At 43.1% G+C, this 27,566-nt stretch overlaps 1 long non-coding RNA gene across 2 annotated transcripts; it reads right to left on the bottom strand.

Moving 5' to 3' along the window:
* Nucleotides 1-322: 322 nt before the first annotated feature.
* LOC110342392 lies at nt 323-26,960 on the bottom strand. 2 transcript variants are annotated; one of them, XR_005880317.1, is made up of 5 exons: nt 26,209-26,960; nt 5,530-5,598; nt 4,997-5,233; nt 3,083-3,185; nt 323-612 (listed from the first exon to the last, which is right to left on the bottom strand). It is a non-coding gene; the product is annotated as an uncharacterized LOC110342392 (long non-coding RNA). The 2 variants fall into 2 exon arrangements; XR_002384448.2 differs by lacking the exon at nt 26,209-26,960 and having other exon boundaries at nt 5,530-6,429.
* Nucleotides 26,961-27,566: the final 606 nt, after the last annotated feature.

Here is a 27,566-nt window from a genome sequence, read left to right as displayed (position 1 = left end):
TTGTCCCACTCAGTTTAAGGCCTCCCACACCACGGCCTGTAGATGTACCGTGTTGGTTTTGTTTATACATTTTTACCTAGTGACTGATCATTCCGCAATTTGTTTATAGATTCTGCTGTCGGGGCTATGAGGATTGCTTCCAGTTTTAAATTGACCTCAATATCGCTTTAATACGCATTCTTTGAACCCCTTGTGTCCGGAGGAGGATTTTGGATGCCCTTTCTTAGCATCAGAACCTCTCGAAACGTCTTCTGAGGGTTCTTTACCAGCCATCAGGAGGAGCACGCTCTTTCTGCATTACAAGCCACACTCAAACGTAATGTTTTGAAACAATAAACATTTATTATCTCACACACCCGCTTGTGTAGGTCAGGAATCCGGGAGTGCCTTATCTGTGTGGTTCTGGCTCAGAGTCTCCCATAGGGTTGCAGCCACTGCGTCTGCCAAGGCTGCCGTCATCGGAGACCTTATCTGCAGCCAAAAGATTCACGCCTAAGTCGCTCCTGAGCATGCCTGGCAAGAGACTTCAGTCCTTCTCCACATGGGCACCTCCTGAGAGCTTCCCTGGCGGTCTTTGTCATGTGGCTGCTGACTTCCGGCAAGCTAGGTCGTCTGAAAGAGCAAGCCGAGAGTAAGACACCGTTGCCTCATGATCTGGCCTTGAAAATCATGCGTGCTGTGTAGCATTGGTTATGAGCCAGGCACCAAGGACAGCTTAGAAACAAGAAGAGGAGGGCAAACTTAATTTTTGAAGGCAGGATATGTTTTCTAAGGGACACAGTTTGGGTTGGGGTTGGGGTTGGGAAGGGATTTTGAGTCACAGTCTTCCTGTGTAGTGCTGCCTGCTCAGGCCAGACTGACATCAAGCTCGAAGAGCTCCTCCTGCCTCTGCCTCCTGAATACTGAGATCAAATGCATAGTCTACCAAGCCCGGCCAAAGATGTTTTAAAATCATCAGAAAGCATAATTCAAATCTTTTCACCATTTAGCAAATACAAAATAATTACTTCAGGTACAATAAAATGATTTCAATGCAATAATTTTTAAAAACCCAATCATTTTTTAATTACTAGGCTACGGTTTAACAGAAAAAAAAAAGTGAATGTGCATAGTTTTAACTACCTTCACACATGATCCTTATTGATCACAAGGTGACAATAAATTTGCCATGAAAATACTTGGCAAGAACAGCTATTACCTCATGATCAAAATTAACATCAGGAAAAAGACATATCACTATTGTGTAGCCTCCAGTATGACCTCATTTCAGTGTTATTCCTGCCAAAAACACAGAATTTCAGTTTAATTGTGAAACATCAGATAAACTAAACCCAATTTGGTAAACGTTCTACAAAACAGCACGAAAGTTGTAAAAAACAAAGAAGGACTGATATATTACTTTGGAATAGAGAAAACTAAGGAGATGTGATAATCAAAACCAAGGTGAGACCTCCACGAGAAAAAGTACCCCAAGCAAATGACTGATGAATTCAAATAAGCTCAGTAAATTAGAGTATGCCGATATTAATGTTCTGATATTTAAATTAGAACTGCGCTTACATGAAATGTTAACATGGGGAGGCTGTGTGAGGAATGTACAGAAATTCCTCATATCATTTCATTTTTGCTTTTTTTTTTTTTTTTTTTTTTTTTTTGCTCTTTGCTTGGTACATATGGCCATGGCCATGCTGGACAAGAATTCTACCACTGAGGGAATATCCCTGATGCTTTCTCTTGCAATTTCTTTGATACATCTGAAATTATTTTAAAATGAAAATACAACTAAGTAATGTAGATAAGTACCAGAAGCTCTCAGGGCTCTGACGTAAATGCCAACTGAGAAAAAGCATAGCAGTTTTGTCTATGGCCTCCGTCTGGTGAATATTACACTTGCAATATAACGTGCACCTATTCTACAATGCATATCTGACTTTCGAGCTTACACCTAAAAGTTACCAGTGTCTTTTCACCTGTTAGGCTACATTCACCTTTCTCAGTAGGAGATCCTTCCACGAGTCCCTGGCCACAGCTGGATGGAAGTGAGTGTGCCTCCTATCACTTGCTGAATCTCCCACCTCCAGGTCTTAGAGTAAGCTCTTCCTGTTCTTTAGTCTAGAGATGCGCTCATCTTTCTTAGACACTGGTCTCTACCTATCTGTTTGTAAAGCATCTTTCAGATCTACGTTCTCTCCAAGTGGAATTCATCGCCACGTCTTCAGCTCCCTAGAACACGGATTTCCTACACAGCACTTGTAATGTGTCACACATCTCCATTTGGGGGTGTTTGCTTACATCTTTGTTTCCCTTAGTACTGTTTGTTTATAGGGAACAAAACCCAATCCCCAGTTCCTGACACAAGAATTGGCAAACGACAGGCCTAGCATTAATTTCTAGAAAATAAAATACCCAAACATCAATAGCCTAAAGCAATATACATTTATTTTTGATATATTTTTATTAATTTTTTCATTAATTTAACACTCCATGTCTGAGTGTCAGGAATGCAGGAGTAGCTTAACTGAGCTGTGACTCCGGGTCTTTCCTCAGGCTCAAACCAAAACAGTGCGAGGGGCTGTCACTTGGTGGTAGGGCACTTGTCTGTCAAACATGAGAACCTAGAGCTAATCCTGGCACCGCCAAAGGCCAGGGATGGGAGGAGCCAAGGCTAGAGTCACCCAAAGGCCTGTTTGGGGCTGTTGCACCTACTTCTTTTTTTTTTGGTTTTACGAGACAGGGTTTCTCTGTTTTGGAGGCTGTCAGTCCAGCCTAGCCTCGAACTCACAAAGATCCGCCTGCCACTGCCTCCCGAGTGCTGGGATTAAAGGTGTGCGCCACCAACGCCCGGCCTGTTGCACCTACTTCTAAGTCATCTAACCCACATGGCTGTTGACCAAAAGTTTCCCTTCCGCTCCAACTGTCAGCAGCAGACCTTGGGTCTTCTTCCAAAATGAGCCTCCCTAAAGGTTTCTTAGTGCCCTCGTGGCAGCTGGCTTCCTTCAGAGAAAACGATCCCGGAGAGAGCAAAGCAGAAGTCATAATGTCCGTTATAATCTGTCTATGAAGTAACACACAATTGGCTTACCATATTCTGTTAGTACCATACTGCACAGGGCAGGCACAACAGGAAACAGGGATCATCAGGGTAGTCTGAAGGCTGGCTACCACCGCAGGAACTCCCTCAAAGTCTGTGAGTAAAAGAAGTGAACTTCTTCAGACCACACCCCAAAGCACTTAATGATCAAAGACCCAAAGAGAACCCATTTATCTTAAGGCAGCCTTGGCTCTAAAAATATGCCTAGGAGTTGATTAGGATCACAAACATGCATTATTCATCCACACTGAATAGAAGGATCTTTTCATCCTTCAGGAATATAAACTCAGAGCAGGTCAGAGGTGGCTGAAGTTCGGATGACATGAGTGGCTTCCTGTCCACTGAGTTGGGAGAAGGAGCTTTAGGGAAACAAGCCGGAACCATTGACTCGCTCACGATGATTAGTCTATCTCTATTAAAGGGTTCTTCATAGGTCCAGGCATGCCAGCTGATAGTAAAGCAATAGTTAGGATTTTCCCTGTCCTAATTCCGGGGCTTTCAATACTCTCCTCTACATCCTATTCTCTGAAATTAAAAGTAATACAACCCCTTGGTCATCCCTGTGGATTTTTATTGAAGAGTCTCACCTTACAGAAGAGCTGTGTGCCCTGGAGCAAGACTCCTGACTCCATCTTTGATCTTATCTCTCTTCATCATGCTAGCTCCCTGTGTGGACTGTCCTTTCCCTAACCTCAATGTCAACTCTTACAATCCCACCAGTTTTTCCAGCTCCTGCCAAGTCCCTCCTCCTTCCAGAAGATTCCCTCTCGAGGGCTTGCTTCCCTGTTGGAACAACCATATCTTGTAAGTTTTTTCATTGTTATAGCATATCTCTGTTTTCCAAGCATTAAACACTAAGATGTGCCGTACATATGTTTAGTCTCTGCCTCTCCAAAATAATTGTTCCTTAAATGATTAAATGGACATATTTGATTTTTTCCTTAATAGAGTTTCAATTTACCCCAAGCTCTTCGTTGTAGAAAACTCTGGAGTCAAAGTTTCTGAAGCATTCAGTCTGTTTGTTTCTTAGTCTGCTGCCTTTTGCCTTGCATTGACTCAGCTGTTGTAGATTGTGACCTGCTGAAGGCGGGGTACCTCCAGTGAAACTAATAGTTTACGCAGCATATCGTCTATACACGTCCCCTTTAACAAAGTGAAGCTCACCAATCAGAGGCATTCCTGAAGCCCTCTGAAAACGTGTGTCATGCTTATGGGTGGCTGCATTCCAGAGAGCTGAATATGTTCTACAAAGCATGAGCAGAGCTGCAGAGGGAGAAAACCCGTACAAGGCAAGGGAACTGTGGGTACTCCCAGCTCTGTGCTAAGTGAAGGCTGGGCTGGTGCTGTTTGGAAACACTGAGTCCAGTGGAAAGAGAAAGAGTTGCAGGGAGTAGGGGAATCTGCCCGTGACCAGGAGGTCTCACAGACTCAGCCAATGGAGAAGGTGCTTTATGGGGTCCAAACGTGTGGCCTAAAATCAGAGCAGAGCCCTAGGTAATTTCTAGACTCCTTTCACCAGCTCCACCCTTCAGATTAAGATAGTGCTCGCTTCCCTGGACTTAACCTTCTGTGGTGTGGCTTGGGAACTACAGCTCTGAAGTTGAGGGGGAGGCCACGAGGTACGAGGATGGTGGCTTTGCAGCTCAGAAGCTGGCAAGTTAACCTGAATTCTCAGAACTTCAGTTTTCTTCACTATAAAGCTCTAAACCAAGCTAATAAAACATACAACCTCAGGTGGCGCATTATCAGGCCATAAGCTATTGAAACAATGCAGCTCGGTGCTACCTGAATGGAATTCAGTAGACAGGAACTGCACCCGGCCTCGTTCTCTGCCTTCTGTGTGACCGAATTTCCCCGCCTCACTTTCCCCGTCTGCAAAAGGGGGCTGATCAGGACAGTTTCTACCTTGACTGATGGAAGACAGGATGCCATGGTTGTTGCTCCAGAGCTGATCACATTACAAGCGTTCTGCGGGTGGAGTAGCGGCAGGTGGTAGAAGCTGGCATTGTTGGGAGACCACAGCTAAGACCGGAGAGCGGCTGCTGAGCCGCTGCCCTCCATCTTTCTCAGCTGTGAGACCCTGCTGTCTCCATCCCCCTTCTCAGTAGTTCAGCCATTAACTACAGCGGCTGCTGTGCTGGACTGAAAATCAAGGGTATATGTAAATCACTTAGAACAATGCTGGCACACAGCAGACAGTCACTATTTAGATGTCAGTATCGTAAGCTGTCCTCTAGTTTAGGGGCATTTCTGTCAGTAATTTCAGAGTGTGAGATTTTAAACCACTAAACAAATTGGAAGTTGAAGCGCTCACTGGTGATTAATCTAGACCACCATTTCCCCTGGAAGTAAGGCAGGCTCTCAGCCAGAGCAGTTTGTAAGTGGCCCCAGCTGAGCGTTTCTTCAGTGTGGACATGCAGAAAAGACGTGAACTGTACCTAGTAACCCTCCCAGAGGGAGACAGCAACGTTGTCTCCTTTCTCTGGCCCTTCACCGTAAGGCTGGCCCTGTGGAGGAAGGAGTATATAGTCAGTCACAGGGCAGAATCTCTCACACAAGAGGTCACAGCAATGCTAGCCACTTCAAACCACAGTTTTTTACTTGGCTCCCCCGCGTGTACTGTAGGAACAGGCTAAGCCACTCATTTAGATCTGGGAAAGGTTTACAGTCCAGGAAACATTTTTTTCCCCTTGTCTTCAGCCAATAATCTGGTCACACAGTGATGTCACCCTGTGGTTATGCAAAATGACTTAACTGTTGGAAAGGTGACAGGAATTCCACTGACACCAGGATCACAATGAAACTGCTTAGCAGCTAGCTTAGTCATAGTGCACGTTATAGATAAGTCACTTTCAAGCTGTGATTAACCCAGTGTTCAAACAGCACTGCTGTCGGCACGGTGGCTCATGGTTTAAATGATCATATTCAGTTATCCCAGTGTCTGAGTAAAGCAAAGGAGGTGACCCCTGAACTCCCCAGTAAAGCCAAGCCCTTTAAAGGGCGGGGGTAGGGCGCTATAAAAAAGAAAGCACTTTCTGGCCTCAATTTTCAGCAGGAAGTTTATACAAAATTACTTTGTCTCTATTCTAAAATTAGTGATTGTAACCTCCCCATGATTTTACCAGTCCAAAGACGAGAAGCAGAGCCTGTCCCTCAGAGACAGCCCAGGCTGCTAAGTCTTGTTTTTCTTTTTCTCTCACAAACCTGCCTCTGCCACCAGCGGCAAGAGGTAGACATCTTTTGCCCTGCAGTGTCCATTGTTAGAATACTGCTTTCGTTGTTCTCATTTCTGATTTTGTTTTGTTTTGTTTTCTGGGACAGGGTTTCTCTGTGTAACCTTGGCTGCCCTGGAACTCACTCTGGTTGGCCTTGAATTCAGAAATTCACCTGCCTCTGCCTCCCAAGTGCTGAGATTAAAAGTGTGCGCCACCACTGCCTTACTGACGTGTTTTTAAAGATTCACAAATGCTGAAAAGTACAAAGAAAAGCCTCCTCTCTCTTTCCCTCGAAATAACCTGAACTAAAATGTGGTTTCAGTTTCCAGCGCCAACAAGGGCCATGTAATTTGACACAAGCCCTTGCCTAGCATTGTGTTGGGCATTGAGCAATTAAAAAGACTCCTCTCCTGCCCTTCAAGGAGTCCACAGCGCTTTGTGTCTCTTTTAAAATTCATATTTGCTACACTCATCCTTACTGCACTTTGGAAAATGTAGGTTCTATAATAGGTTAAAAATAAAAAATTATCTGGGCGTGGTGGTGCACCCCTTTAATCCCAGCACTTGGGAGACAGAGGCAGGTGGATCTCTTCGAGTTCGAAACCAGCCTGGTCTACAGAGTGAGTTCCAAGACAGTCAGAGCTACACAGAGAAACTCTATCTCAGGAAAAACAAACAAGCAAATAGAAGAAGAAATAAATTAAAAACTCCTTTGTTAAGAAGTTAGAAAGGGATTGGAAATGTGGCTCAGAGCTCAAGAGCACCGACTACTCTCCCAGAGGACCTGGGTTCAAATCCCAGCACATGGCAGTTCACAACTGTCTATAACTCCAAGATCTGACACCTTCACACAGACATACATGCAGGCAAAACACCAACACACATAAAATAAAAATAAATAAAAAACAAATAAGTTTGAAAATCTCATCCCCAGACTTATTTAGATGTACCTGATTCAACATCCTGGGTTACACTAAAACTGGGGAAGGGAAGTTCCAAGCCTATTAGATATAGTGGCCACCTTAGAAGTGTTTAGTTCCAAGAAAAAGATCCATGAAAGAATAGAGTAGATGCATATATAGATATTAGACATAGAGCAAAGGATTAGCAGCCTACAATTCACACTGCCAGAGAAGCTAGGAACAAGGAGGACCCTAAGAGAGACAGACATGGTCCCCCATGAAGGGGAAAGAGATAAGAGCTCCTGAGCAAATTGGGAGCATGGTGGGGGGAGGGGGAAGAGAAGTAGGAGAAGGAGGAGGGAGGAGGACATGAGGGAACAGGAAGACTGAGTCGGGAGATGAATAGAGGAGAGCAAGAAAAAAGACACATCAACAGAGGGAGCCATTATAGGTTTAAAGAGAAATCTGGCACTAGGGAATTGTACAGAGATCCACAAGGATGACACCAACTAACAATCTAAGCAATAGTGGAGAGACTACCTTAAATGCCCTTCCCTGGTAATGAAATTGATGACTACCTCATATGCCATCCTAGAGCCTTCATCCAGTAGCTGATGGAAAAAGAAGCAGAACCCCACAGCTAAACACTGAGCTGAACTCCTGGAATCCAGTTGCAGAGAGGGAGGAGTGGTGAGCAAAGGGGTCAAGACCATGCTGGGAAAACCCACAGAAACAGCTGACCTGAGCAAGGGGGAGCTCATGGACCCCAGATTGACAGCTGGGGAACCAGCATAGGACTGATCCAGACCACCTGAATGTGGGTGTCAGCTAGGAGGCCTGAGCAGTCTATGGGGACTCTGGCGGTGGAACCAGGATGTATCCCTAGTGCATGAACGACTTCAGGAGCCCATTCCCCACAGAGGAACACTGTCTTAACCTAGATACACTAGGGAGGGCCTAGGCCCTGTCCCAAATGACTTGACAGATTTTGATGACTCATCATCAAAGGCCTCACCCTCCCTGGGGAGTGGATGGGGGATGGGACTGGAAGCGTAGGAGGATGGGAGGGAGACTGAAATGGGATTTATATGTAAAATAAGATTGTTTCTAATTTAAATAAAATTTACAAAAGAAAAGAATAGAGTAGATGAAAGAGAAACAATCACCAAAGAAACGATAGAAGAAAAACTTTGGCTGACTAGAGATAAGTGCTAGTCATCAAGTCAAAAGCACTCTCTGGTAGCCAGATAAGACCACTCAACTTAGAGCTTCAGTCAGCTCTTGGATAACAGACCTTACAAACGCCAAGAACCAAGAGAAAAGTCATGCAACATTACACACATGGAGCAAATTGGGATGGATGAAGTAAGACACAATATTTTACATTACATTCCCTCAGCAAAACAGGTGCTTGCTGTCATTTCCAAACACAGAAAAATAATAGAAAAATGTCCTTCTATATATATAAATATAACACTGATGGTACTAAAATAGAAGTAAAATCAATCCTAGGAAAGTGTAAGAGTTCAAATATCAAGACACACAGAATTTCTTTGATTTAGCATCAGCTTTGGCTCTAAGCTTCCTGACCTGGGATCAGGAATTTCAGAATCATAATCAATAAGATTACTCTTTTTATGATGAAGAAAGAGCATGTAAGTGTCTCAGCAACACGTTATTTTCTGCCAGTGTAATCTATCTTTAAAAGTTTAATGCCGGCTGGAGAGATGGCTCAGTGGTTAAGAGCACTGGCTCCTCTTCCAGAGGACCTGGGTTCAATTCCCAGCACCCACATGGCAGCTCACAACTGTCTGTAACCACAGTTCCAGGGGGGTCTGACACCTCTACACCAATTCACATAAAATAAAGTTGAATTAATTTAGCAAACAAACGCTGATATTAGGAAACAAATTTACGCAAGATGAGGTTGTTAGTAATAGCCATCCTAGAATGGTTATTACTTCAGACGTTACAAGTAGCATTTGACATTCTTATTAGCTTTACCTCAAGTGTCTCAATCAATTTAATAAATATTGCAAAAGCTTACTAGGGAGGGTGGATTGTTTACACATCCATATTGTCACACTACCCATTCACAAAAATTTCACGGAAGAAAATCTTCTTTCATGTGTCATTGATTTATTAAACAAGAGCTGGCTTCAAATTGAATATGGATTTGAGCACCTATAGCATTTCTACATTAGTATGGAAGCATCAGGAATGTATGATAAAAATATAAACCCTGGTTATCATTCAGTGGCATGATTGGCATGCCTTTTTTTCTTTATTTGTTTACACAATTGAATGTTCTATAACTGTATCTGTATTATCTTTGCAAGAACAAAATAAGGATATTAGTGTTTAATATAGAGGCCACAGAGAGGCAGCAGCAAGTGACACTTCTGCCATCCCTTAAGGCAAATCAGCTAGGAGCTCATCCTGCAGAGCAGTGGCCTCTCACCACATATAATAAAGAGAGAGTAACATTTAAATATAGTAAAGAGAGAGTACTGTTTAAATATAGTAAAGAGACAGTACCGTTTAAATATAGTAAAGAGAGAGTACCGTTTAAATATAGTAAAGAGAGAGTACCGTTTAAATATAGTAAAGAGACAGTACCGTTTAAATATAGTAAAGAGAGAGTAACATTTAAATATAGTAAAGAGACAGTACCGTTTAAATATAGTAAAAAGAGAGTACCGTTTAAATATAGTAAAGAGAGAGTAACGTTTAAATATAGTAAAGAGACAGTACCGTTTAAATATAGTAAAGAGAGAGTAACATTTAAATATAGTAAAGAGACAGTACCGTTTAAATATAGTAAAAAGAGAGTACCGTTTAAATATAGTAAAGAGAGAGTAACGTTTAAATATAGTAAAGAGACAGTACCGTTTAAATATAGTAAAGAGAGAGTAACATTTAAATATAGTAAAGAGAGAGTAACATTTAAATATAGTAAAGAGAGTAACGTTTAAATATAGTAAAGAGAGAGTAACATTTAAATATAGTAAAGAGAGAGTAACATTTAAATATAGTAAAAAGAGAGTAACGTTTAAATATAGTAAAGAGAGAGTAACATTTAAATATAGTAAAGAGAGAGTAACATTTAAATATAGTAAAGAGAGAGTAACATTTAAATATAGTAAAGAGAGAGTAACGTTTAAATCAGACATGACTCCATGTTTGCCACGTTATTAGCTGTGATTCCCTTGTTCTGAGAGCGCAGGGCCTCTGCATGCTGGACAGCTCTACCACAGGGACACACTGCCAACCAAATTGTAAATTCGCTCTCTAGCTCCCACCTTCAAAATGGAGGCTGGATTGTTGTGAGCACTAAATGAACTCAGACACAGCTGAAATGCTTAACAAATACAGCATGCTTGCCCTACACCTTAACAAGTGCAGCATGCTTGCCCTACACCTGCAAGCGCTTTCCCGGTTCTCTGCACACGCGTTTTCTTGCCAGCCACAGCTTTTTTGCATGCAGTTGCTCTATCAAAGGCCCAGTCTCTCTCTGCTCGTGTTTACTGCATGGGAGTGGAGAGTTACTGCAGTGCGCTGAGTAGCAGGCAAATGTTGTGTCACTTCGCTTCAGACGGGTTCCATATTTTCCAAACACTCACGTACCTGTGAATTGTCTGGTCTTTATTTCTAACGCGTTTGTCTCTTGTTAAGTACTTTACATAAGTCACGAATAACCCTAAGAGAACTGTGCTGTTTCTGTTTCTATCTCCCTGGCTCCTACTTTGTGAAATGGATGTTTGGCCTGTTACATCACCATCATGCTTGAGGCACATAATCAGAATTTAATTTCAAGACATTTAGCACCCTAGAAATGCACGCTCCATTTTCCTGTGTCTTGCTCTGTGTGTCAATATGCTTATGATCTTTCCTATTTTTTTTTACATTAGTTGGTTTGTAGTCAGGCTCTCTGACCTATGTTGGAACCTCATTATTTGTAGAGAAACTTAAGGCAGAAAGGTAATGATGCTGGTGTCTCTTAACAGTTAGGCTGTGGGTTTAAAAAACTGAACCTACTAACTCTTCTTAAAGAAGCCATCAAATTTACAACATGGCAAGGCGTCCCGGTAAAGGATGCTCTGGGTCAGTCACAGCTCTGTCTCTTCATAACCTTACTTTGTAGTTTTAGACACAGGCAGTTGGGCAGTTGTGGACGGCCTGTAGGACGCAGGGATGGGCTCTGTCCTGATCTGTGTGGACGGCCTGTAGGACCCAGGGGTGGGCTCTGTCCTGATCCGTGGAAGTTGTGTTCCACATGGGTTACCCAACAGGGTTTCTGTTTCCCTGCAGCATTTTTCTTCACTGCTCCAGTCAGGCCTTTTCTTTCCCTCTTCCTTAATTCTTTCCCCATTTTCATCATTTCACTTTCTCCTCTCTGGCATGAGAGCCCCAAGCATGTAAATTGCCAATTGCATCCTTTGAAGGACTAAATAAATATGCTACAATTGGCCACATAAACACAACCTGTGTTTCCATCCCCATGAAAGAGTACCCAGCAATCTGGGGCTTTCTGCAAATACTCTTCAGGAAACGTCCCCCAGAGGTGCATGACCTTTCCATTGTAGACAAGCTGCTATGATCAGGGGTCACTGCTGGCTAAGCTGCTCCCCTTGACCATTACTCTCAACACTACAGACCAAAGTCTGGCTTTTCTGCATCGCTCTCCTTCTGGGCCCTCTCCTTGGGCCTCCTGTGCACACGTATTCACTGCTGGCTGGTCCTCTATGGTTCTAGTGATTCTCACTGGTCCTCTGAGCCACATAGAAACTTCGTGCTCATCCCCAAAGGATGCACACTCAGCACCACAAGGATGTTTGCTCAACTGTGCTCATAGCAACATTATTCACAATAGCCAGAACTTGGAAATAACTTAGAGGGCCCTTAACTGAAGCGTGGATAAAGAAAATGTGGTACATTTACACAATGGAGTACTACTACTCAGTAGTAAGAAACAATCACATCCTAAAATTTGCAGGCAAATGGACAGAACTAGAAAAGAAAAAAACATCCTGAGTGAGGTAACCCAGACCCAGAAAGACAAATTTAGCGTGTGCTCGCTCATAAGTGGATACCAGACATAAAGCAAAACATTCCCAGCCTGCAGTCCATAGCCCCAGAGAAGCTAGAACCCTCTTCCAGAAATAGATGGAAGCAGGAGCAGAAATTCACAGTTAACCAATGGGTCAAGCTCCTGGAGTACTGACTCAGGTCTGGCAAATGGGGAACCTGAACAAGACTGAATTAGATTCCCTTAATTCAGGTGACAGTGGTGCAGCTGGGACAATACATGAGGCCACTGGCAGTGGGTCCAAGATCTAGCACTAATGCACAAACTGACTTAGCGGAGCCCATTCTGTATGAGCTAGACATGGGGGACAGGGTGTCTTGCTCCTGCCTCAACAAGAGGAGAGGACAGACTTAGTAGACTTCCTAGGGGAGGCCTCGCTGTCTCCGAGGAGCAAATGGGAGATAGGGTGGAGGGAAGTAGGGGGAGCCAGAGGGAACTGGGATTTGAATGTAAAAAATAAATTAATTAATCAACTTTTTTTTAAAAACAAGAAATGTCATGGTCATTTCTCTAGTGTCCCCTTCTAGTTCTTTCAGTGCACAGATCTTGGCTTGAATGATGTCACACTATTTACTTTTTCAGATTCCAGTTGGCTCCAGGCCAGCCTTCTGCTCTCTGCCCTGTGTTTACCTTTTAAGCTACCTGTACAAGCCATGATTTTTAATTCACGTGTTTCTCATTAGTTGAGGAAGTCAATACAAAGCAAATCAATGAAGATGGATGGCAGGGGTAGAAACTGACAAAGGTTCCAGGATGTTCTTAGGTTATAGCTCTCTGAGCAAAAGGATCCTGGACTTAAAGTTGCATTCCATCATTACACATGACTACTCTGGGACCTAAGTCTTGAGTCACAGTCTATTCAAGTAAGTTGATACCAGACAGGAATGCTTCCAGTTGTTAAAATCTTTGATCTTGGATTCATATGGGCCCCGGGTTCAAATTCTAAACTATGTGGCTTTACCAATAAAAATATGGAAAGTTGCAATGTTGCAAAAACAATACAATTAATAATAGCACAAGTATTCTAACTCCCAGTGACCTTAGCTATTAAAAAGTGTACAACACCTACCAAACCAAGTTGTTGTGCTGGGTATGTATTTACTGTTAATTATTAACTACAATCCAGTTCTACTGACATTTAGTCAAATATTCCTTACAAGATAAAATTACGATTCTAATGTCAATCTTTCAAGATTCTATTTAAATCTTTACTAATGGTGGTGTGGCTTTGAACAACTTATTTACAAAACTCTCCTTTGGTTGATTAAACCTAAAGTTAATAACAACACCTAGTATAGAGGTACAGCTATGTACCATGTAAACATCGAAGGTTGACGATGTGTATGTGGTCCCTGAAGATAAGAATGAGCCTCAAGACGTCAGTCACCCAATGGTATAGCCGTCGTGACACTCAAGCACAACAAAGCAGTCACAAGTTTGCGTAATGATGGCATAAACAAACCTACATTGTCAGTCATACAAAATCATGGCCAACGCAATTACTTACGGCACATAGCACTCAGTGGTGATAAATAGGTGTGCTACTGGCTTGTATACGTATGTTTATTTTTATCTTTCAGAGTTCATGTCTCTTAATTATATAAGAACAGTTTATTGTAATACAGCATGCCATGACACATGAGCAGTAGCCTTATAAATGTCAATGTTTACTGCCTCATGATTACATGTAGAGGCCACGCCCAGTGACTTGCCCAGAGTTTGTGTAACGACGCTCTATGATGCTTTCACAACTATGAATCTCCTAGCCCCACATTACTCAGAATGCATCCCTGACACTACATGACACATAACTGTAATTGTAAGGGATAAGTAGGCTATCTCTGAAATACAGCATTTTATAGTGTCTGACATTTAGGAAACAACAGAACACTGAATAGCTCTATCCAGTCCCAATTGCCCAGAACAGATGCACAAAAGACGGGGGTCTTTTCCTTCCGCGTACTCATGGAAACAGATCCAGGATTGCACAGTCGGTATCAGCCAACAGCGCCTCCATTTATTCATTCAAACTGGACCTTAAGCATTAAGTAGTCAGTCAAGCATTGTGGCTCACCTGTAACCCTAATCCTTGGGAGGTAGAGGCAGAAGGGTTCATGGTTCCCGGCCATTTTTGGCTCCGCAGTGAATCCAAAGCCAGCATGGGCTCCGTGAGACACCATAGCACAGAACAAAACACAAGCAAACAAAAATCACCAAGGTGGCGAGGGACAGAAAACAGCAAAGGAGCATATGGAGATAGAAGAAATACATTTCCTACCAAAACAACAGCTGTGAGTACAGACAGGAGGGGGCGTGTCCATGGGGCTTGGTATGAGGGTTGGGGGGAAAGGGATGATTGCTCTTAAATGCTAAATCATTCCTTGGCCTCCGCACCTGTATCTTGTTGCCTTCTTGTAACTGCCAGAAATAAAAAGCAATTTGAAAACCATCACATCCTTTCCAACTTTACTTCTTCCCATCAGAGTCAGAATAAAACTCTCAGTTCCTCAGCACAGCTTTGCAGCCTGCCATTAATCTCTTCCTACTTGCTTCAGCAGTCCCAACACTCTCGCTTCTGCGGCCTGCCTTCCTGGGCCAACTGTGCTTGTCTGAATCAGCTGATGTTTTCCAGCCCTTTCCAATGAGCTGCTTTCCCAATTCGCCTCAAAGACCGCCGAGAAGTCTTCCTTGACACTCTTTGCCCCTCACCACCTCTGTCCAAGAGCAGAGTCGCTCCCTGGAGGTCCCATGGCATCCTACTTCCCTCGGGCATGTCTGGTAACAAATGGGATTCCACACTCGTGTCTCCTACCCTTTGCATCCTGGTTACTTTTCCTGTTGCTGTGTTCAAGTACCGTGCAACAAAAGCAACTTAAAGGGGGGAAAAAAAGATTGTGTGACTCGTTTTTTTTTGTTTGTTTGTTTGTTTGTCAACTTGACAGATTAGAATCTTCTGGGAAGGGGAAATTTGCGTTAGAGATTGCCTACAGGAACTTCTACTGGTAGTTTTCCCTATTAATGATTGCTGTGGGAGGGCCCAGCCCACAGTGGGTGGTGCCACCCCGGGCAGGTGGTCCTCCGTCATATAAGAAAGCAGGCGGAGCAAGCCAGGGAGCAGCATCCTCTGTGGTCTCCGCTTCAGTTCCTGCCTCCGGGTTCCTGCTGATGGACTGACTAGGATGTGAAAACCAAATACACCCTTTCCTTCTCAAGCTTGCTCTGCTCAGTGTTTTTTGTTTGTTTGTTTGTTTGTTTTGTTTCTTTGTTTGCTTGCTTGCTTGTTTTTTGTCACAGCCACAGAAAGCAAACTAAAGCAGGATTTACTATGGCCCGGAGTTCCAGGGTACAGCTCATCTTTAAAAGACTTAGGTGCACCGGGCATTGGTGGCGCACGCCTTTAATCCCAGCACTTGGGAGGCAGAGGCAGGCGGATCTCTGTGAGTTGGAGGCCAGCCTGGTCTACAAAGCGAGTTCCAGGAGAGTCTCCAAAACAATACAGAGAAACCCAGTCTCGAAAAACCAAAACAAACAAGCAAACAAACAAATAAAAGACTTAGGTGCACAGAGGTATCTCTCTTGGAAGACCTATGAAACAAAGAGTGATGAAGTTTCTGAGCTATCGTAAATCGACTAACAGATGGCTATATCCAGGAATAAACATTTTCAGACGATGCTAATAAAATGGTATAATGCATGAAAGAATGGTAAGAGGGGTCTGGGGATAGAGCTCAGCTGACAGAAATCCTTGCAGAACATGCGTGCATGAAATTCTGGGTTTACCTCTAGCACCACAGAAACTATGGATGCCTATAATTCCCAGCACTGAGGAGGCAGAGGCAGATCAGGAAACCAAGGTTATCTTTGCTTTCACAGTGAGTTTGAGCACAGTCTGATAAGAGAAGGGAAACACACACACACACACACACACACACACACACACACACACTAAAGTAGTCTAATCAGAGAATCCAAGAGCAGGTAACCCTGCCTGGAAACACCATGAGTGTCCCACGCTGAGGGAAGGGTAAGAACTCACCAATATTTGTCGAAAGAAGGAAAAGATAATCTGAGCTCTAGTTCAAGGAAGTGAACTCCCCTGGAGAATCGGGAATATTGTAATTTTTCAGTCCAGGAACACAGGGCAGAGAAAAGTATCAAAATTATCAAGTATGTTTCAGATGTGAGCCCTGGGAGGGGTGGGTGGGGAGCTAGGCTGAACTGGTAACCTTAGGGAGAAGCTGTTTCCATAAGCAAACGTTTCTCAAAGAATGTTCCAAAAACAACTAGGCTAGACATGGGGCTTGCGCTGAAGTCTCAGCTGGGAAATACTATACTCCCAAGTGCCACACTCACCACTCATAGTGAGCATGGGCATAGTAGAAATTCTGAGTGTTTCAGCATTTGGAGGACCTGGCTAGCTTTTATTTTCTAAGTTAATTTGATTAATATATGGCTTTTATTTGGTTTGGTTTGGTTGATTTTGTCTGGACACTGCTTTAATCCTGTGAACTAGCATTTCCTGAAGCACATTTTGGGGGCCTCTGCTCTAAACCACTCTGAACAACCTTGCTGTGGTAGTTACTAGTGTTTGTTTCTATTTTGTTCAGTGCAGGCGGTAAACAAATACTGTGGTAGGAAGTTTGGAGAAACACAGACTTTGGTTTTCACATACTAAAATAAAAGATGTACTAAAACTAAAGATTCTAAAGCAATTTCACCATATTTGTGCACCTTAAAATAATTTTGACGGAACTGAAAATACTTAATATATGTAAAGGAGAATATACATAAATCAATACTAATACAAATAGTGTGGGAAAATCTACTTATTAAAGTTAAAACTCATTTCAAATGCAGTGCTATGCATTGTAGATTAGTTACATTTTTGTTTTCTTGTTGTTGTTGTTGTTTGGTTTGGTTTTATTTTGTGTTTTTTGGGTACCGAGTCTCACGTTTCCCAGCCTAACCTCAAACTCGGTAAGAAACTAAGGATAGCCTTTAACTCTGAATTCCTCCAGCTTTGGCCTCCCAAGTATGAGTCCAACTTTTTTTTTACATTAAAAAGAAATTTTCAGGCTAGTAAAGTGTTTGCTATGTAAGCAGGAGGGCTGACCCTCAGAACTCATGTGGTAACACAAATTTGTAATCCCAGAACTGGGGACGTGCAGACCAATGGGTCCCTGGGACTGCACCTAATCAGTGAGTTCCAGGCCACTGAGGGAACCCTTATCTCAAAAAATAAGGTGGACAGTGTCCTGAGGAACAACACTGGAGGCTGAACACCCAGTCATATACACATGATCATGTGCACATACAACACACACACGATCCTAAAAGTAAATAATGCGCAAATTCAAATAAGCTTACTTAACTTTTTTGACAACAATCGTTTTAAATGGCAGACCTATTAGTCACTTGTGATTGTATTTTAAAAATAAAATGCATTAGACTTCAATTTGCTGTAGTAACTGAATAGAGAACAAAACTCTGTGTCAAAGGCTAAATACTACCATAGATACTTCCCTAGTAGCGAAGAAATAAGGATAATCAATTCCTCCAATACCAAGCTATAATTATATTTGAAGTACCTTTGGGAAAATGATTTTATGTATATTTTATCAAACAAATCTGATCAGACAGGATGGTTATTCTACCATACAATCATTTTAAATCATAACGTTCATCTGTCTATGGCATTAGATCTTCTCAAATGCAGTTGCCTAAGCTAAATCACTGCGTGGTTACAGATAGTAATAAATATTAACTCTGTAAGGTGCTCGAAAACCAGATTTCCTCTGGAAAAATGAAATAATTTGTTACACCCCGAAAACCATCTTCAGAAGACTACATGGAAGAGTAGCTCAATTAGCCAACAGATTAATTTATATCTAATATGATAGGATCTGTGCTATGACTAATGAGAGAGCACTAGCCTAAATCACCTCTGTGAGTTACCTTTCTCGGCCGTATTATGAGGTGCCTGACAGAAACAACGGGACACAGCACTGATTAGTGCTCATGGTTCAAAGGTCGGCCACAGCGAGGAAGGCATGGCAGCAGGGGCAGTACGAGCTTGCAGCGAAGTTTCTCCCTGTCTTGGTGGCTCAGGAGACAGAAAGAACTTGGCCAAGAACCAGGTATCACCCGTAGAAGTCCCTCCCTAGAGAGCAACGTGTGACAGTGTACCAAAGTTCCCACAACCTCGTAAAACAGCACTCATAGGTGGGGACCAAGTGTTCATGAGCCCCTGGAACACATTTCACATTCAAACCCTAACAGTGACAGAAAACACACAGCCTCCAGTCAAAATTCGCTTTTTGAAGTCTACCTTTTATTTGACTTATAACAGTAGCTTCGGAGTTATAACTGAGAATTTCATCATGTTTAGCAAATGATTGGATATTTTCAGTATCTTATACTTATTTTTCATAATATGAAGTGCTTAACACTAACTCTCACAATATCTTTTTTAAAAGTCTCTAGAAGCCAAAGGAAGCATACATTAAAAAGTAAATTAATTACAAACTCCTGTTTAAATGTCACATTCAAATAATAGAGTATTCCCGGTACCTTAATAACCAGAACGTGGAAGACATGTTCTTCCTAACTAATGACAATGGACTGATTAGATACACAGAGGAAAAAGAGTTTTGAGGCAGGTGTGGTACCTATAACTCCAGTACTTTGGGGGGTAGAGGAGACAGCAGCATCAAGAATTTAAGGCCAGCTTCAAACTACACAAAAACTTAAAGTTCTATATGCTGGCAGAATGTCTCAGCAGGTAAGGTGCTTGCCACCTTTATATAAATATAAATAAAATATATAGTATATAGAGTCAATTATAGATTTATTGTGAGCTAAAATGTGAAGAATAAGATCACTGTTAGAAGGAAGTATGAAAAAGTATATTCATGACCTCTTTTAAGGGTTAGATACAGATTCTTCAACTAGTAATAATAGTAATAATAAAAGAAATAATAGTAATAAAGTCATAACAATAAAAGGAAACTATTGATAAATCAGACTACATTAAGAATGTCCACCAGACTTTGAAGATCCCCCATGGAAGGCCTCACCCTCCCTAGGGAGCAGAAAGGGGATGGGATAGGGGGTTGGTGGAAGGCTGGAGAGGAGGGGAGAGAAAGGGAACTGGGATTGATATGTAAAACAAGACTGTTTCTAATTTAAATTAAAAAAAGATCTGGCACTAGGGAGATTTACAGAGATCTACAAGGATGACACCAACTGGCAATCTAAGCAATAGTGAAATGCCTTAAATGCCCTCACCCAATAATGAGATCAATGACTGCCTTGTATGCTGTCCTTAGAGCCTTCATCCAGTGGCTGATGGAAGCAGAGGCAGACACCCACAGCCAAACACTGAACTGAACTCCTGGAACCCAGTTGCAGAGAGGGAGGAGTGATGAGCAAAGCGGTCAAGACCCACAGAAACAGCTGACCTGAACAAGAGGGAGTTCATGGACCCCAGACTGATGGCTGAGAGGCCAGCATGGCACTGATCCAGACCCCCTTAACATGGGTGTCAGTGAGGAGGCCTCGGCAACCTATGGGACCTCTGATAGTGGTTCAGTATTTACCCCCGGCGTACGAATGGATTTGGGAGCTCATTTCACATGGAGAGATGTGCTCTTGGCCTAGACACATGGGGGAGGGCCTGGGCCCTGCCCCAGATGATATGACAGACTTCAGGCACCCCGGGATGGAAGATGGGATGGGGGCTGGTGGAGGGCAGGGTAGGAGAGGAGGAAAAGACAGCTGGGATTAACATATGAAGCAGGCTTCTTTCTAATTTAAATTAAAAAAATAAAAATGTTAATTACACTCCCCCCAAAAAACAGAAGCTGGGCAGTGGTGGTGCACACCTTTAATCCCAGCACTTGGGAGGCAGAGGCAGGCGGATCTCTGTGAGTTCAAGGCCAGCCTCATCTACAGAGCGAGTTCCAGGATAGGCTCCAAAGCTACACAGAAAAAAACAAAAAGAAAAGAAAAGAAGAAAGAATGCCCACCCATGAGAAGTACATATTGAGGGTGAAAAAGCAAACAAAGGCATAGGAAAAGATATTTCTACCTTATGTCTAGTCAGTGATTCATCTGAATGTACTCTAAAACTCCCATAAGTCAATATGAAAACCAGACCAGCCAACAGGAAAAAAGAAAAAAACACTTCAACAGTCACTTCACAAAGTAGGTTGCCCAAAAAAGTGGTCAACCCATGAGATAAAACTACAGCCTGAATGAGAGGCTAAGTACCGCTCCTTCATTTCTGTAAGTGAGCCTGTCAGCAGTATAATGGAAATAAAACCTACAGTTTCCAGAAGAAGCTACACAGAGACAATCAGAACAGAGACCGGATTTGCACAAGCAGCGGAACTGCACGCAGTTCTCTTTAGTGGCCTAGACTGTTTATATTGAAAATATCAAGCGTTGGCAAGAATGTAAAACAAACAGAACTCCCAGCCAGGTGCACTGACATGTGATGCCTGTAATCCCAGCATATAGGAGGAGGAGGATTAAGAAGAGTTCAAGCTTGTTCCCAACTGCCAAATGTGTTCAAGACCAGCCTGGGCTACATGAGACTGTCTCAAAATGAAACAGGTGGATTTCTGATACATTGCCATCAAAAATTTAAAATTGGTACAGAAATTTAAAATTGGTATAGTCACTTTAAAAATCAACATCATCTATAAGATAAACAGGCCTACTGGATAGTCCAGTACACTACTCCTTTAAGAGAGAAAGTACTTATACCTCTGATAGAGACAAGCAAAAAAGATGTACTAGAAGCCCTCTTCATAATACCTCAGGATGGGCAAACAGTGCAAAGACCATCAAAACTGGAATAACTAAGTAAATTATGATGCATTCTTGGAGTAGAGGTCAATATAGTGACAAAAATGAGCATATTATCAGCACACCAAAGCACTGAACTACTCTCGCAAACATGAGTCACTGTAGAAAACAATGAGTATTAGTTACATCCTACCAGCATCCATACAGAAATCAGCAAATCCGACTTTTCAACACGAAGCTCTTGTCTTCAGCAAAGGGAAAGCTTTGAACAATCATCTTAAATGTCATGAAAAACTAATGCCAGAACATCAACCATGCCAAACCCATGTTCCATGAAATACATTGCCGAGGTGCTCTGTGACAAACTTAGGTTTGTATGCCAAAAAAACGACGGTCTCTACAGCATCAGAAATTTCTTTGAGAAAATCTTGAAGACTGTTCTACGTCTGCATAAAATCTTAGTGTATACACAGTTCACCTACCAACTAGACATTTAAAATACCTGATCAAAAGTTTAGTGAATGCTTTCTTTAATAAAATGAATCAGCAGATAGCCCATCTTTCTCCTGAAACACAGATGAAAGAGTAACTGCTCTCTTACTCTCGACGGTAGATTCCCGTCGGTGTTGAGAGATTTATCGCCATCTCCTTTAAAGCTGTAAGGGCAAAGAGAGAAGAGACCAGGAGCAATTACCTATTTCTTCTCTCCTCCCAACGCTCCAGTTCTCCAGTGCCCAACCCACGCCTTGACAATAGGTCAAACAGCAGACACCGTAGGGCTCGCTGTCCACACTGGCCACCGCTCTCCGCATGCTGTCCTGCGGGTCACAGAACACTAGAGGAGAGTGAACAGCTGATGCACTAGCTAGCCCTGCTGAGGATGAGGGTCCAGAAAGCTATTCAGGGAAGCAAGAACCCAAAATCTGGCCAGTGGAATGGAATGTGTATCACAGAGGCGGGGAATGGCCTCTCTCACCTGTTTATAGTGAGTATGAACCAGGCACCAGCCCTTTTACAAAAGGAGAATAAAAGATTGTATGATCACCAAATCACTTGAAGATTAGAGTTACTATTAAATGCTCTAGGGACTTTCAGGGAAGCTTACCTACTTTAAAAGGATACAGAGCTCAAAAAACAAAAGAAAAGCCAAGCATAGGTTTTAGAAACCTCTTATAACAGAAGCACTGACTCCTGCATATAGACTCTACACGTCTCAGGATGAGCAAAGACACTTAGGAGATGGGGTGGTTTTCATTGGAGCTAGCAGAACACAGAAGAAAGGCCACCTCGTCCCATCTGTAGTATCTGAAATCCCCTGGTGGGGGACAGTGACAGAGGCTAGGAGCATCCAGGATGCAGCCTTGGACCAAAGTCACAATCAGAGACCTATCAAGCAAATGTGCAGTAACTGCTTTCCTGACCCTCCAGCAGCAGCGCACCGGAGCTGGACTGTTGGGCAGGCTCTGGGAAAATTAGACGGCAGCCTAGCGTGCTCCATCGCTCTCGCTATTTGCTGTCTGGGAGGCTTTGGGAAGTGACAAGAAAAGCAAGGCACAGGACAGAAGAGGGGATGCTAGCTCTAGACGCGAAACCCTTGCCAGCTGAGGGGTGCGTGGGGGCGTCAGCCTGAGGAGAGCAGAGAGGGGTGCGTGGGGGGTCAGCCTGAGGAGAGCAGAGAGGGGTGCGTGGGGGGTCAGCCTGAGGAGAGCAGAGAGGGGTGCGTGGGGGGGTCAGTCTGAGGAGAGCAGAGAGGGGTGCGTGGGCGGTCAGCCTGAGGAGAGCAGAGAGCCCCTTTCTAAAATGGAGTCACGGCGCTTCAGCCTCAAGCGTTGTGCCTCAGAGTATCCTGACTATATTGAGCTAGGCATTTTGCTTTTAATACTTGAGCCACAAATGATCCGAAGAATATTTAGAATCCTTTTGGTATTAAAAAATATAAAAACAAATCAAACGTAAGGGGCTAAAGAGATGGCTCAGCAGTGAAGAGCACTTACGGCTCTTCCAGAGGACCTGAGTTCAGTTCTCAGCACCCACATCAGGTGGCTCACAGCTGTGTATCATAACTCCAGACCCAGGGGAGCTAACGTCACAACGCCTTTGATCTCCACTGCACCTGCATTCACACACACACACACACACACACACACACACACACACACACACACACGAGAGAGAGAGGGGGGGAATGTTTTTTTTAATTCAAATATATGAAAAAACAGGCATTGACTTTCATGTATCCAGTGTTCTAATCCAACAATTGTTGTGTCACATTATCACATTCAATCTCCATCTCTCTCAATCTCTCTCTCTCTGTCTCTCTCTGTCTCTGTCTCTCTGGGTCTCTTTCTCTGTCTCTCTCTCCTTGTTGACTGAGTTTTTTGTTTGTTTAATGCTTGTAACTGAATATATCAAGTCAGGATTTTGTTTTGTCTGGTTTGTTTTTACCATCTGGGAATCGGATCTAGGGCCTTGTCCATGCTAGGCAAGTGGTCTACCACTGAGTCTTAGTCCCAGGCCTCTCTTTACTTTTTATTAGTGTCAGGGCCTTCCTAAGTTGTCCAGGCTGGCTTTGGACTTCTGTTACTCCTACCTTGGCCTCTTGAGTAGCAGGTGCCGCCAGACCTGCCTTCAGGTTACTTTAAAGTACATCCAGACACTGTATCATTGAGCCTGTAAATATTGTAGTATATGTGCCTTAAAAAAATAACTGTAATAGCTGGGCATGGTGAAATGCCCAGCTTTAATGCCAACACTTGGGAGGCAGGGGCAGCCAAATCTACAGAGTGAGCTCCAGGACAGCCAAGACTACAGTGAGACCCTGTCTCAGATAACAATAAGGACAGTAATAACAATGTCACCACTGTCCCTGACGAATGATCCCTTATGATCACAAAATGCGAAGGGCTATCCTGAAGCTTTCTTACCTTAGAGCTTTCCTTTCTGTTGCTGTACCCAGGATCCTGGTACTTCTTAATTTGGCCTTGAGAAAGATGCTGACAGATTTTACTAAGAGAATGGAATGGGAGACAGAGGACAGCCGGAGGTAGGACTGACAGACCCTGCGGCCACCCAGGCCCAGAACTAGGGTTCTGAGTTGGCCCACCCCACATCCACCCCAATATGTGGAGCACTCGAAGGAGCCAGTCCTGCAGACCCAGAGCTGCAGGATCTCCACAACATGGAGCAACAACAGAATAACCACGGGGAGTCCCAGTGGGGCCCAGCATTGATAATGTAGCAAGGGGGGGCACGGGGGCTCGAACCAGACCAATGACTCTTTGCAGTGAATTCTTGTAAGTGAAGAAACATGGATAAAAGGATTTACTGAGTGACTCCCTGTGTCACACTGCAGCTTCCACAATGAGACTGATCTCCCCTTCTCTCTCTCTCTCTCTCTCTCTCTCTCTCTCTCTCTCTCTCTCTCTCTCTCTCTCTCTCTCTTCCCCATATTGTTTCCTCTTAAATTTTATTTTATTTGGGGAGGATGTTGCAAGGGCAGAGGCTTGGTACAAAGGGACGGGGAGATGAATGGGATACAGATGCAGGATGTGAAAGAAGACACAGAATGAATACAAAGAAACTTAAAATAGATATACCCCGTTGTTTTAATGTGAGACTGCTAAGTCTGGCCAAACAAAGTGCTTTATTCTACTAAGAGTGAGGAAAATATTCCTCCAAATGAAGACAGAATGTGGAAAAGTGAGAAGAAGAGGAAGGCAGAGAAATTTAGAGTAAAAAGAATCATAAATCCCTCCAAAACAATACAGAGAAACCCTGTCTCATAAAAAAAATCATAAATCATACTTCAGGAAAAGGAGGATCTTTCCACAAATGGTGTTTTAATATCAGCTTGTGACTTAACTACATCTTAAAATGGGGCAAAGTTTTGGCAGACCTCATTTTTAGTGAACCAGCAGGACTTATCCTATAGGATTATGGAAATTATCTAACAGCTATTCCGGTTGGCAAACATGACTATTTCATATGTCAGAATAGTTCCGCCACTTGATTATCCCCCCCCCATTTAAATCAAGTTTCTCAACTGGGGAGAAGTGGTCTTAAGAGAATAAAAAGACACTGTGTGTCTAGGAAACCGGTTCATCAGATTATACTGAAGGGGAAAGCAGACATAAAAAAAAAAAATGTGGGCTGCAGGCAGCTGGAAAGCAAAATTTAACACCATGAATGACACACCAAATCCTGTTGGGAGAGACGGCAGGGGGGGCACAATGCATTGCTGCCTTCCACTTCCTGTCCATGGAGCCGTAAAATTTCTTCCAGAAATGATTTCCTCAGCTGTTTCATTGATGGATTTAGCATGGGTATTTGGTCAAAAATGTTAAATTCATTATTATTGAGTGTTTACACATCAGACATTCCTAAAGACAGAAGTCGAAAGACATGTGTGCTAGGTTCCATTGTATCACAGATCAGGATTGCCGAGAATGTGGTGACAAAGTCATGAATCCGCTCCTCTGTATTAAATGCCTATAAAGTAAAAGGTGGTTTTTGTCCCTACTCTGCCAAAGTCGTGTTGACATTATCTTTTGTACTAGCAGCAGAGTTAATAGTCTTTCTAGGGCACTTGCGGGGAGCAGAATGGGCCAGCTAAGTTTATTTTACGTTAAGGAGACCAAGGATAGCTTGTGCTAAAAATAGCTTTCATAATAAATTCTGGGCAGTCACGAGGGGACCTGGTGATGGCAATGTGTACCTATTGTAGACTTAGTATGGGCACAACAATGTTCATTCAACTGGGGACAAGCTATCCCAATAGGTTCAAAGCTAGGACGAATAATACTTCTAAGGTTTTGCACACGGTACTCTAGATCTGAGAGAGATTTGCAGTAACTTATCAGCCCTGCTTGGCATGCTCGCTTACATAATTTAAGATCTGGCTACCCATCATGTGGATGACTCTAGCCTCTCGCCATCCTCATCATTGCCCGTGTTTCCCTGGCCATTGCGTCTGGGAGCTCGTCAGCCCCACTAATTACTGGGTGTTCTCTTGCTTCTTGTCCCTGGCCTCCCACGCCCTTCTCATACCCACTCCTTATACAAATCACATGGATCTGCATGCCATTTGCCAAGCATACTTACGGTTCTAAGCCCTGCTGTGTACCATCCTCGTTTATGGGACCAGAGAATTCTCCCAAGGACTTTGAAATCAAGGCAAGTTTTACTTCTTATAGAGAAGCCCTTTAGGAAGTTCCTGAGGGTTGGCCTTTGTAGCTTTGAAGTCACCGAAGTTAATCAACCTTCCTGTGCATTGGTGTTGTCATCCTCACAGCCATTACCTCTGCCTTAGGTTTCCACCGTCGCTGTCACCAGAATAGTAAGATCTTCCGTCAGGTGGTGGTGCACGCCTTTAATCCCAGCAGGCAGGTCTCTGTGAGCTCTAGGCTAGCCTGATCTACAGGGCAGTTCCAGGACAGGTTCCAAAACTACACAGAGAACCCCTGTCTCAAAAAAATAACAAACAAACAAAGATCATTTAAGGTAACTATCTTGATAAGGTCAGCTTGGTGTCCAGTGGGTATTCCGTACAAGGACATGACGAGCCATTAATTGGTGAATTATTGCAAGGATTTTCGCTCCTGCTACAGGAAGTGAGGTGGACTACTGGATAGCTACTTCATGTTCCCTCACCTGGATCAAAGGTGAGAAATCTACTGACGGTAGATTACTATTGAAAATTGTTTACTCTCTGCATTTAAAGTATGCCTATGTAATGAAAATTGTCTTACTTAAAGAATAACTGCAGGGCTGGAGAGATGGCTCAGAGGTTAAGAGCGCTGACAGCTCTTCCAGAGGTCCTGAGTTCAATTCCCAGCAACCACATGTTGGCTCACAACCATCTGTAATGAGATCTGGTGCCCTCTTCTGATATGTGAAGACCTACATGGAGTCAGGATGTTGTATTCATAATAAATAAATAAATCTTAAAAAAAAAAAGAGTAACTGCAAGCAGGCTTGATCCGTAGCAAACTGAGAGGCACTTTAGACAGTTGTCACCAGACTGGGAGGTGGCCGAGCTTTGCTCTTTAGGAAGGCCTTTCTTTCTTCAATAGGTGGCTTTGCTTTGAGCCAGGTGCTGGAGTCAATGGTTGAAAAACTAAAAGATGCTTCTTCCGAAGCTTTGTATAAACAATGCCCTAGGGGAAATGCCTGTATCTCTGAAATAGTTGATTACAAACGATGATTCACAGGATCCCAAAGGGTCATGTGGCAATTTGGAGACCTGGTTGGATTGGGTATGTTTTGACTGTCACATTACCCACAGGCCTTGAGTACTCATGTTGTCTGCTCACAATTCTAGGACACATGTAGCTAATAAGCTCTCAAGTTGTGTCTACAGGACATCAAATAGCTATATAATTTCTAAAACATTTCCAAATCTGGATAGGAGAACTGATTGTCTTCCAACACCCAAAAGGTAAAAACAGGTGAACACTTAA

The sequence above is a fragment of the Mesocricetus auratus genome, unplaced genomic scaffold (genome assembly GCF_017639785.1).
Source record: "Mesocricetus auratus isolate SY011 unplaced genomic scaffold, BCM_Maur_2.0 Super-Scaffold_100011, whole genome shotgun sequence".
Lineage (NCBI taxonomy): Eukaryota > Metazoa > Chordata > Mammalia > Rodentia > Cricetidae > Mesocricetus > Mesocricetus auratus.
Note: the sequence above shows the minus strand (reverse complement) of the source record. Positions and strands in the feature narration are given on the sequence as shown.